Below are 12,462 nucleotides of genomic sequence, written 5' to 3'. Positions count from 1 at the left end.
TAATTACGCAAGGAAGGAGGACTGTTCAGGCTCAAAGAGCTTATTTTGTTCCAGAAAATTCGTTTTATAATTTAAAGTGAGACATATATCTTTCATGATGGAGGATCAGATGTTTAAAAATAGAAAATCAGAAAACAAGTCACCACTAGGGTGTCGATTCCAAGTATAGAAAGGATGCATTGCTTTACATTAACTGGCAGAATAGGAGTCCACAGCTTGTTTCCTCTAGGGGATATTTTGAATTGTAAAATCTGAAAAAAAATAGATGTGATATGTAAAGAAAGTTGTAAGAAATGCTCCTTTCATCACAAAAGACTGCTTCCTCTTTGGTGAGACGGTACAGTGGTGTGACAAGAAACGTAAGCTCTGGAGGCAGAGTGGCTTAAAACTTAGTAGCTATGTTCCCTTGGTCAAATCAATCGAACCTTTTGTGCCTCGGTTTTCTGATCTATAAAGTGAGGATAATAATAGTACTTGCTTGGTGGGGCAGCTGTTAAGATCATACGAGTTCACACATATGAACACTTAGTAGTACCTGGTACATGGTGAGGACCCTATATGTGTTTTCTGTTTTTATTATTTCTACAATCTGACTCAGTACATATAATCAAGTATATATAAAATTTATTGTTCCTGTTTGTTTAGAAGTCTACCTCCACTAATTATACTGAGAGTTCCTTGTGGGAATAAGCACTGGGCACAGTAAACGGTATATTTGGAGGAATAAACAATCTATAACTTTGCTGCTCAGGAAGAAAAAGGTAGGATTAGAGACATAGCTCTGGAATAATACATAATAATAGCTGTCATTTGTTGAATACTTATAATATGCCAAGCAGTTCTAAATGCTTCACATATCTCACTCGATTTTCATAACAACCCTGATGATGAGTTACTTTATTTATTTATTTTTTTTTTGAGACGGAGTCTCGCTCTGTCGCCCAGGCTGGAGTGCAGTGGCGCAATCTCGGCTCACTGCAAGCTCCGCCTCCCGGGTTCACGCCATTCTCCTGCCTCAGCCTCTCCGAGTAGCTGGGACTACAGGCGCCCGCCACCACGCCCGGCTAATTTTTTTTGTATTTTTAGTAGAGACGGGGTTTCACTGTGGTCTCGATCTCCTGACCTCGTGATCCGCCCGCCTCGGCCTCCCAAAGTGCTGGGATTATAAGCGTGAGCCACCGCGCCCGGCCGATGATGAGTTACTTTATTATGCTCATTTTGTAGAGGAAAACAACTGGTACACAGACAGGTGAAGTAACTGCCCAAGGTCACACAAGCAGGATGCCACAGAGCTAGAATTTGAGCGGCCCTGTGGCTCTGATCTGCACTCAAAGATGTCATTGTATTATCATAAGATTGATGTTTTATAGGGTGGGCTGATATTCAGCCAGTACAACAGAGTGTGACCAGACTGGTTGTCTATTTGGTTGACACCCCGTTCTGATTTAGTTGGTGCTTGGATGGTATCAGTTGTTAAATAGATTATGACTATTACTCCTGATTATAGGTTGAAGCTGTGGAAATAAATGAACTCTCCCGGGAAGTGTATTTATAAGTAAACTAATATTTAAGCACCAAGAAAGCAAAGATAGTGTTTGTTTTTTTCCCTTCCATATTCTCAGTTCCTAGAAAAGACTGTTTTTACTCAATCTATTGACTGAATGAATGATTAACAGATGATAACCTTGTAAAACATCTCTATTTAGGGCTGGACAGAGTAAAAGAAGCCTAGAGAAGAAAAATAAGAAGACAAGATAGAGGACAATATATGTTATGCATGTCAAGGAGTTTTAAGAATAATGTGGGCCAGGCGCGGTGGCTCATGTCTGTAATCCCAGCACTTTGGGAGGTCAAGGCAGGCGGATCACCTGAGGTTAGGAATTCAAGACCAGCCTGGCCAACATAGTGAAACCCTGTCTCTACTAAAAGTACAAAATTAGCAGGGCATAGTGGTGCATGCCTGTAATCCCAGCTACTTGGGAGGCTGAGGCAGGAGAATCTTTTGAACTTAGGAGGCGGAGGTTGCAGTGAGCTGAGATCACGCTATTGCATTCCAGCCTGGGCGACAAGAGTGAAACTCTATCTCAAAAAATAAAATGAAATAAAGAAAAGAAGAATAGTGTGGTCAAACATGTGGATGCTACAAATAGGTAAAGGAGGATAATGATAGAAAAGAACCCATGAGTGTCCTTAGCAAAGGATTTCCAAAGGAGTGAGGAGGAGAAGATAAGGACATAGACTAAAGAGTATACACTATTATTTTTGAGAAACTTGGCAGAGAAGAAAAGAACACATGTGCCAGGCACAGTGGCTCACCCCTGTAATCCCAGCACTCTGGGAGGCTGACGCAGGCGGATTGCTTGAGCCCAGGAGTTTGAGAACATTCTGGACAACATGGAGGAGACCCTCTCTCTAAAAATAAATTTTTTTTAAATTAGCTGGGTGTGGTGATGCACTCCTGTGGTCCTAGCTACTCAGGAGGCTGAGGTGGGAGGATCACTTGAGCCCAGGAGGTCGAGGCCACAGTGAACTGTGATCGCACCACTGCACTCCAGCCTGGGCGACAGCAAGACTCTCTCTCAAAAAAAAAAACAACAAAACAATAGAAAAGGACACATGTGAGTAACACATACCTGGAGAATAGAGGGAAGATGATCTTTTTCATCTGGTTTTTAAAGTTCCATTAGTGACAGTTTGAAAATTCTAATAGATCTTAGGAACCCCACAAAATTATTCTAAAGTTCATCTGATAGAAGAAACATGTAGAACACAAAAAAATTCTGTAACAGAAGACCAATGATGGGGCTTACCTTTTAGTTACTCGGCCTCCTCATTTCTGTGTTTCTCCTCTACCTCAGCTGGGACTCCCTTGGTCACACACTTGCATTGTTAACAATTGTAACTACTTTGCTTTCAAAATAGTTGACCCATCCTGTGTCTGACAATAACATACTTTTTTTGTTTTGTTTTGTTTTGTTTTTGAGACGGAGTCTTGCTCTGTTTCCCAGGCTGGCGTGCAGTGGCATGATCTTGGCTCACTGCAACCTCCACTTCCTGGGTTCAAGTGATTCTCGTACCTCAGCCTCCCGAGTAGCTGGGATTACAGGTGTGTGCCATTGTGCCCGGCTAATTTTTTGTATTTTTAGTAGAGACGGAGTTTCACCATGTTAGCCAGGATGGTCTTGAACTCCTGACCTCGTGATCTGCCCGCCTCAGCCTCCCAAAGTGTTGGGATTACAAGTGTGAGACACCATGCCCAGCCTCTAATAACATACTATTCTTTAGCTTGTATGTTTAAGCACACACACTCCACTTATTTGTTGACCTTATCAAGATGGCTGGTTCATTACCTTTCTGGCGTTTCCCAACCCACCTTTCTCCATTTTCCTTCTTATCCAGCTCAGAGACTCCTTCCTACCTGAAGCTGCTTTCCTGTCAGTCTTTTCATTGATTCCACCTGCCAAAATTCTACACCTGGTTAGCCCTAACCATCAGCATTCTCCATGCCTGCACCTGAGCAGCTGAGCACTAGAGACAGTCACACAATAGATCAGAGACTATAAAATTATAACCACTATAGGCTCACTCCTGCAATCCTAACACTTTGGGAAGCCAAGACAGGAGAATTGCTTGAGGATAGGAGTTTGAGACCAGCCTGGACAACAACAACAACAAAAAATTAGCCAGGTTCATGCCTGCGGCCCCATCTACTTGGGAGCTGAGGCAAGAGTATCCCTCAAGGGGTTGAGACTGCAGTGAGCTATGATTGCATCACTGCACTCCACCCTGGGCAACAGAGTGAGATCCATCTCTTAAAAAAAAATACAAACTATGACCACTATAAACTTATAACCAAAATCCCAAATGGGCTCTTCTAACTCTACAGTATAGTAAATCTGCTCTAGGCCAGGCGCAGTAATCTCAGCACTTTGGGAGGCCAAGGCAGGTGGATCACTTGAGGTTAGGAGTTTGAGACCAGCCTGGCCAATATGGTGAAACTCCATCTTTACTAAAAATGCAAAAATTAGCTGGGCACGTGCCTGTAATCCCAGCTACTCTGGAGGCTGAAGCAGGAGAATCGCTTGAACCCAGCAGGCAGAGGTTGCAGTGAGCTGAGATTGCACCACTGGACTCCAGCCTGGACGACAGAGCAAGGCTCTGTCTCAAACAAAGAAACAAACAAACAAAATCTGCTCTATTTATCTTGTCAACTCACTATCCCCACCCCAAGTAGCTGGAGATGGAGATGAATAAGTGTATTTATTTATTTATTATTCATTTATTTATTTATTTTGAGACAGGGTTTGTTCTGTCATCCAGTCTGGAGTACAGTGGCGTGATCAGGGATCACTGCAGCCTCAAACTCTGGGGCTCAATTGATCCTCTCGCCTCAGGATCTCAAGTAGCTGAAACTACAGGCATACACCACCATAGTCGGCTAATTTTTAAAAATTTTTTTGCGGAGACAGAGTCTCACTACATTGTCCAGGCTAGTGGTCTCCAATTCTCAGGCTCAAGTGATCCTTCCAAGGCTGGTCTGGAACTTCTAGATTCAAGCAATCCTCCGGGATTACAAGAGTGAGCCACTGTGCCTGGCCGACAACTTCTCAAAGTTTCTTTTCTTTTTTTTTTTTGAGATGGAGTCTAGCTTTGTCACCCAGGCTGGAGTGCAGTGGTGCCATCTCGGCTCACTGCAACCTCCGCCTCCTGGACTCAAGCGATTCTTCTGCCTCAGCAGAAAACTTTGTATACTTGAGAGGGGAAAATTAAAGTGGCGCTTGTTGACGCCCATCAAAAGGACTCCCTTGCAAATTCTCAAGAACACTGGGATCAAAAAGCAGATGTCCTTGCTAACTCTTTGGAAGAGGTTTCCTAGGTACACAAAATGAGTTGCCAAGAAGGCACTCAAGCAGCTAATGAAACAATGGGCAGAAAAAGCATGTATGTCATTATTACCTTCAGAAGCTCAAAATGTTATACAATTGTTCTACATGTTAACAGGAATATCAGACCTAAAAATGTCCATGGGCCACAAACCAGGAGGATTTGAGGATCCCATAGATAGCAGAGGGATTGCATTGGCCCATTACTCACAGCTCTGGGTGGATAATAATAGGTGTTGACCGGGTAGTCAAGAGAGATACTCATACTGAATTTGGGATTGCATGTCCGGTAACTGGAGGAAATACCTCTAACATTAAACTTGGATAGTTTCTGTTGCTGTGCCTTCAATTTCACTAATCTCTCCTTCTGTAGTGTCCAATCTAATCTCCTGATAACCTTATTCAGTGTATTGTTCATCTCACACATTGTATTTTTCATCCCTAAAAATTAATGTCTTATATTTTTTGTATACCTTATTTACATGTTTTTATTTTATCTTTTTGAACATATGTAATAGAGAATTTTTGTTTCAGTGTCTGTCTACTAATTCTATAATCTGTGTCATTTCTGGGTCCACTTCTATTAATTTTTTTCCTTATTATGGATTGTATGTACCTGTTACTTTGTACGCCTCGTAAATTTTTATTGGATGCAAGACATTTTAAATTTTGTACTCTTAAACGTTGAGTTTTTTTTGTATTTCTTTAAATAATTCTGACCTTTGTTTGAGATTCAGTTAAGTTACTTGGAAACAGCTTGATCTTTTTAAGGCTCTTTTAAAGCTTTGTCAGATGAGAACAGAGTAGCCCTTATTCTAGAGCTAATTTGTCCCCACCATTGAGGCAGTGCATTTCTGAGTACTTTACCCAGTTTCCTGTGAATAATGAGGTTTCTTCATTCTAGCTATTGGAAACATGACCCATTCCTTGCCCTGCGTGATATCCGAAAACTGTTCTGCAAGCTCTGATGGATCCTGATGAATTTCACCCTGTCTATAGGTAGTTTTTTCACACACATGTGCTGATCAGTACTCAGCTGAGGATTTGAGGTCAATCTTCTGTGGATCTTCAGAGCTTTCCCTGTGTACAATATCTCTCTGCTGCCTGCTCTGTGAACTCTGTCTGCCTTGTACTCTGAATGCTCAGTTCTGTCTTAGGGAGACTGCAGGGCCCTGTTTTGATTCTTTCTTTCCATGCCGCCACCTGGAACCTCCAACCAGACAGTAAATAGGGGTGATCACAGGACTCACCTCATCTGTTTCTCTTCTTTCAGGGAACACTGCCCTATGCTGTCTAATGTCCAAAAACTGTTGTTTTTATTTGTTTTGTCAGGTTGTTAATTCGGGTAAGGTATGAGGGTAAATCTGATCTCGTTAGTCTATCATAACCAGATATGGAAGTCTTGTCCTTGATTTTCATCACTAAAATATACTCAAAAACTGTATTCTTTCCCTATAATTAATAAAGGTATGGAACTGTTCATTGGATTGATATGTTTTGTTCTACATCATGTCCATTTAACCCATGTTGTCCAAGGTATTTTCTTTTCTGTTTCTCTTGCTAATACTTGTGAGACCAAAATATGTATCTTATTAACACTTTTCAGCCAGAACTTGATAGCTAAAGATACCTTGTTAAGAAGGTGTCTTATTTACTCTATTTGTATTTATTTACTCTATTTGTAAAAATAAGACCATCAAGATTTAGAAAAAACAAAAGGAAATAATAAAAGACCACCCAGATAAATAACAAATATTTTATATTTTATTCATTCTCCAAAAGTAGGTTCATTTTGTAACCTACAAAAGTAGACAATCTAATGAAATAAATTTAAAATCAATTATTTAAAAAATGATGAGATTTCATCTCTACAAGAAATTCTAAGTTAGGTGGCCATGGTGGTGCTCCTGTAATTTTAGTTACTCGTGAGGCTGAGGCAGGAAGATCGCTCGGACCCTGGAGTTGGAGGCTGCAGTGAGCTATGATTGTGCCACTGCACTCCAGCTTGAGTGACAGAGTGAAACCCAGTCTCAAAAAAAAAAAAAAAAAAATATATATATATATATATATAAAATTTTAAGAACAATACATCTATATTCATGAAGTTATTCAGGTTAACATTATTTAAAACTGTAATAAAAGCATAAATGTATAATTTTTGTGTGTATATTCATGTGCACCCATTAAAAAAACAGAAAAAATATATATATTCTGTTTTGGGCTCTTTAATCCGACTCAGCCAAGATGCTACAGGCTCATATCCTAATGTAGATATGCTGATCATTCCCCAAGGCAATTTAAGGCAGTTACCCTGGACTCGATTTTGCTCTAACATTGTCTTAGTCTGAATGTGAGGGGCTGGGTTCAGTCTCTCTCTGGCCCTGTAGCTGGTCTCATGTTGTCCCATTTTCTCTCTGACCTCATCCTTACACCACTCTAGAACTGCCTAGTTCAATCTGCACATCTTCCACAAAGCCTTCCCGGGGTGATTTAGCCTGCATGTATTTTTCACCTCTAGCAATTTTTGATAGCATGGAAATGTCAAGTCTTGCTAGAATATGTTGGCTGGTTTAGATGTTCATGTTTAACTCTTTTCAAACTAATATATCTAAATTAATTAACATACTTCTCATACAGTCTAAAAGATATCTCCAATGTTATACACACGCCAAACTCAGGAAATGTTATGAGCTATTCACAACTCACTATTTTAACAGCTGAATCTCAGGTAGGAAGCTGCTAATAGCTAAGGAGGGAGGGAAATAAGTTCTGTCCCTTTCTTCTGATATTACTGATCCCCTGTATCTAGGATACTTCAATAGCTTTACTATCTTCTGTCCTTAAAGATCAAATTCCTAAATTTAAATGTTTCTTAACACTAGCTACAATTTATTATAAGACTTGTAATTAGAATATATAAACTTTAATGATAGCAAAAGACTTAGGAAGTCTCTAAAGAATCTGAATTTCCTTATTTTAAAAATGGAAATTAAATGCCTGCTTCATAGAGATTTTGTGAAGGATGGTAAATGAGATAATGTGTGAAAGTGTTTAGCATCCACTTGGGGCTTAGACTGTCAAATAGAAGGTATGTTTAATATGTACATTTTGAATGTAGTTTTAAATGGTTTGGAAAAGATACAGGATAAGGAGAATGAGTTGGTTGTAAGTTCTGTGACCTAAGAGAAAGGGCCTTTGTCCATGAATGAACTTACATTAGCTTTCAGTGTGAGGGAGGAAGGACACCTATGTGGGTACTGCAGGGAGGAAGAAGGAATTGTTGACATTTCATCATTCCTACCCTTGATTTCTTTAGCCTAGATGCTATTTTCATATGCCTGTCTCCTCACTGGGTCTATTTTCCTCCAGGTCACTAAGGATCTTACCTTAGATTATCCCGTGTGGAATAGCTCTTCTTCTATCAAAAGCCTATGATTTATTGTGGGCCGAGTTCAAGTCTTGCTTCTTCCAGGAAGTCTTAACTTACTATGGCAATCTTGTTCTTTGTCCTCATAACTATATGTACTACTTCTTTGGAACCTTACAGTATAGGATAATAGAGAGAGCATATCTGAAAAAAAGCAGAAAATCCGGATTTAAATTCTGCTTCTATCATGTACAGACTCGAATACCTAGAGCAGGTCTTATCTTTTCTACCTTGGTTATATGTGAATTGTTGAGCTACCCTTAATATTCTTTTTGTATTTCTCACATAGTAATCACCAGCATCCTGTTGATCTGATAAGAACCCAAGGAAGAGGAAACTAACATTGCTTATATACCTATTGCCAGGTTCTTTTCTGCATGCGCCATTTATAAGTAAAGAGCATCATTTCATACCAAGCTCTCCATAGCATCTAGGAAGGAAGGAAGGAAGGAAGGAAGGAAGGAAGGAAGGAAGGAAGGAAGTTCTATGTCAGTGCTTACTGATTCCTGCTTGAGTAATATTTCTCTGGCATCTGGGTTTCTGTGTTAGCCCCTCAGCTGCCAGTTGAATAGATGACCATCCCATTTAGAAATAGGATTATTTCTATTAATGGCAAGTGGAGTCATTTCTCTATAAAGGGATATTTAATACAATTATAAAATGTTTGGCTTGGAGGGAATTTAGAATAACATATCTGAAGATTCATTTTCTGTGTGAAAAACCCTAACTCCCCAAAAGACAAAGTCACTTACCCTATGTTCCACTATAGACAGCTGAGAAGGAAGGAAAGAAATAAGGTTACCTGAGAGGAATCTGGGCAATTCCAACAAAGTCTGTGATATTAGTCAAATAATCTAATTTCTCTAAGCTTCAATTTCTTAATCTGTAAAATAAGACTAGTAATACTTTCCTAAGAAAAAATATGAACTCAAATATTAGGTTACTTACATCTGCACATCTGGCTATTAACAAGGCTTACAAAATAATTTAGTTTTCATGACTTTATTTATTGTTGCTTTCAACTCAATTTATGAAAAGGATAAGTGCATTTTTTTACTTTATTGTGTCTTATCTCATATTTTAAAATTCATTTTCTTTTCTTTCTCCAGGCATGCTTCTTCACTAAATTCACACTCTATCACACAGTCTCAAGGTGCTATAAAGATACTTCTTTTTTACATTTACACTTTGAGCTTTCATGAAAAGAACATTGAAAGGTACAAGAAAAATCTCTGTGTGTCTTTTTAATAAATATTGTTGTTTTTTTCCAAAGAGAAACCTATATCCTGGTAAAGCTCTCTTTCAGTTCTCCCCAGTTTAATAAATCATTTCCCTGCACCCAGAATTGCAGTGGTTTGTGGAAAGAAACATAATTAGAAGTCTCAGTAACAGTATATTTCATAAAAAAGAAGCAATAAATGATGACACATTACACATGATTCATATTTATTTTACTTTCAGTCTTTTATTCATAGGAATATCTCTTTAGAAGCAGAAATGTCTACAGGTTCGTAGAAAATCAGTTACTGCAAGTCAGTTTATATCCAGTTCAGAGCACGTGGGGAGAGAGAAACACCCTGTGTAAGGGGAGCAGCCTTCAGCTAAAGGAATATGAGTTAGTTTGTGCCATAGCAGGTTTCACTAGAGAAATCCTTACATTCTACCAACCTATTGGTGTGGCTGACATTTCTGCAATTTTGTTTTGGCCTTTTGAGGTCCTGTAGTAAATGGGGCATACATAACTTTGTGTGTCTGTAACAGTGAAGGACACCTGAGCTTAGTCAGTGGATGTAGGCCAGGAAGGAACAGAACATGCAACCAGTAGGTTCTGATTTAAAGGCTCTTACAGTGATGTGGAGGACTGGACCAGGGAGTGTTGCCCCAAAAGGCAGGGGCTGCGCATCTATGAGGCATTAGAAAGGCATCGAACAGAAACAAAGTCTCCATCCAAGTTTCTAACAAACAGGGAACAGTGACAAAGTAATGTTTACTGCTAAAGCACACATCAGCAATTTCATAATTGTACCTAGGAATGGCCTCCTCTGAGAATTTATAGCACTATTGAAAACGGATGCAAGAGCCGCTGCTTCCTACGGGGTCTGTGACTTCCACTGTTCTTGGTGAAAACTTTTAATTACTTCATTAACTTTACTCTCTTTTTTTTCTTCCCTTCAACTTCAGACAAAAATTATAGTCTTTAAGAAGTTACTGTCGTGAGGCTCTGCACCTGCCCTCAATTAGAATGGAGACAGTGGATGACAAGCATGTTTGGAATGTGCCAGACCCCTAGAGGGAGGCAGCTGCCTCTGGCAAGTAGGAGGCCCAGGGAGAGTTGTGAGTGGGAATTCCAGCCTCTTCTCCCAAGCGGCAAGTCTTGTCTGGGCGATGCCTAAAGTTTCAAATTGCTGCCTGGAGGTTGATGCTGAATAAAGTCAAACGGTCACAAAGTAAAAGTTAAAGGCTAAAAACTTGGACTCACCAAGCCAAAGCCATGGACTCATTTTGTAAATTCAGTCAAAAATAGGGTCAATCCTGTAGAAGACAAAAACAAAAACAAAACTAGGCAAATACTTTTTAGACTAAACTATTCATCTTTACTGACTGGTAAATTTATTTCAAACAGAAAAATATTTTCAGATACTATTTCAGTTGAACCATTCTGGAAGCACAGATTGATAAAAACACAAATTCTCTTTCTCTTTGAAAAAAACAAAACTGTTAAATGAGACAGTCCGTTTTTTCCCAGTCCTTCAAAATATAAGTTCCAGCAGACATTCATGCATTCTCAGAGTCCAAAGGGCTACAAGTTTACTGTTAGAAAATTAACTTTCATGAAGAAAGTGTAGTTGGGAAAGGTACAACGGTGATCATTTTGATTATAAAAGAAGTCAGGACATCACAAAGTAACTAGGCATCTCAAAAAATAAATAAGAGGGACTGAAAGGAGGAAAAAGGAAAAAGTTACCTGCTTTACAATTTGTCCAGAGTCTTTGAAACAATTTGTGGACAAAGGAAGGATGAATCCTATTATAGGGATTTGAGAATATTGTTCTCACACCCAGTGAAATTAAACTGTATTTTTAAATGTTAGAATGTGATAAGGTTCTGGAAAAAAAGTTTCTGCTATAAAAGAAGTTTTTTATAAAAAATAATTGGAAGTAGTACTGTTAATTGCCACAACAGAGGGGAAATGGAAAAACAAAGAACTGTTGTAAAGTCAAGACTTTTTGTATTCAAATCTGACTTTTGAGTATGTCAAGCTAGGTGATAGTGATGTGCTGACCAAGCAGCCTAGACATTAAGACTCTTGTTAAAATTTCTGTCATTATCCAGTTGAGCATTCTTAATAAATATAATTCAATTTCCATATTTATAAAATATATATAATTGCCACCTCATAGGAATGGCACAAGCATTGAATGGGAAAAGATTTATAAAAGAATTTAGAAAGTTAAACATCTCGAAGATGGCCAAATAGAAACAGCTCCAGCCTACAGCTCTCAGAGTGAGCGACGCAGAAGACGGGTGATTTCTGCATTTCCAACTGAGGTACCGGGTTCATCTCACTGGGGCTTGTCAGAGAGTGGGGGCAGGACAGTGGGTGCAGCCCACTGAGCATGAGCCGAAGCAAGGCGAGGCATTGCTTCACCTGGGAAGTGCAAGGGGTCAGGGAATTCCCTTTCCTAGCCAAGGGAAGTGGTGACGGATGGCACTTGGAAAATCGGGTCACTCCCACCCTAATACTGCGTTTTTCCAACAGTCTTAGCAAATGGCACACCAGGAGATTATATCCTGCACCTGGCTCGGAGGGTCCCATGCCCACGGAGCCTCGCTCATTGCTAGCACAGCAGTCTGAGATCAAACTGCAAGGCGGCAGTGAGGCTGGGGGAGGGACGTCTGCCATTGCTGAGGCTTGAGTAGGTAAACAAAGTGGCTGGGAAGCTCGAACTGGGTGGAGCCCACTGCAGCTCAAGGAGGCCTGCCTGCCTCTGTAGACTCCACCTCTGGGGTTAGGGCATAGCCGAACAAAAGACAGCAGAAACCTCTGCAGACTTAAATGTCCCTGTATGACAGCTTGGAAGACAGTAGTGGTTCTCCCAGCACAGAGTCTGAGATCTGAGAACGGACAGACTGCCTCCTTAAGTGGGTCCC

The sequence above is a fragment of the Hylobates moloch genome, unplaced genomic scaffold (genome assembly GCF_009828535.3).
Source record: "Hylobates moloch isolate HMO894 unplaced genomic scaffold, HMol_V3 SCAFFOLD_8, whole genome shotgun sequence".
Classification (NCBI taxonomy): domain Eukaryota; kingdom Metazoa; phylum Chordata; class Mammalia; order Primates; family Hylobatidae; genus Hylobates; species Hylobates moloch.
This window is presented reverse-complemented; position numbering follows the sequence as displayed.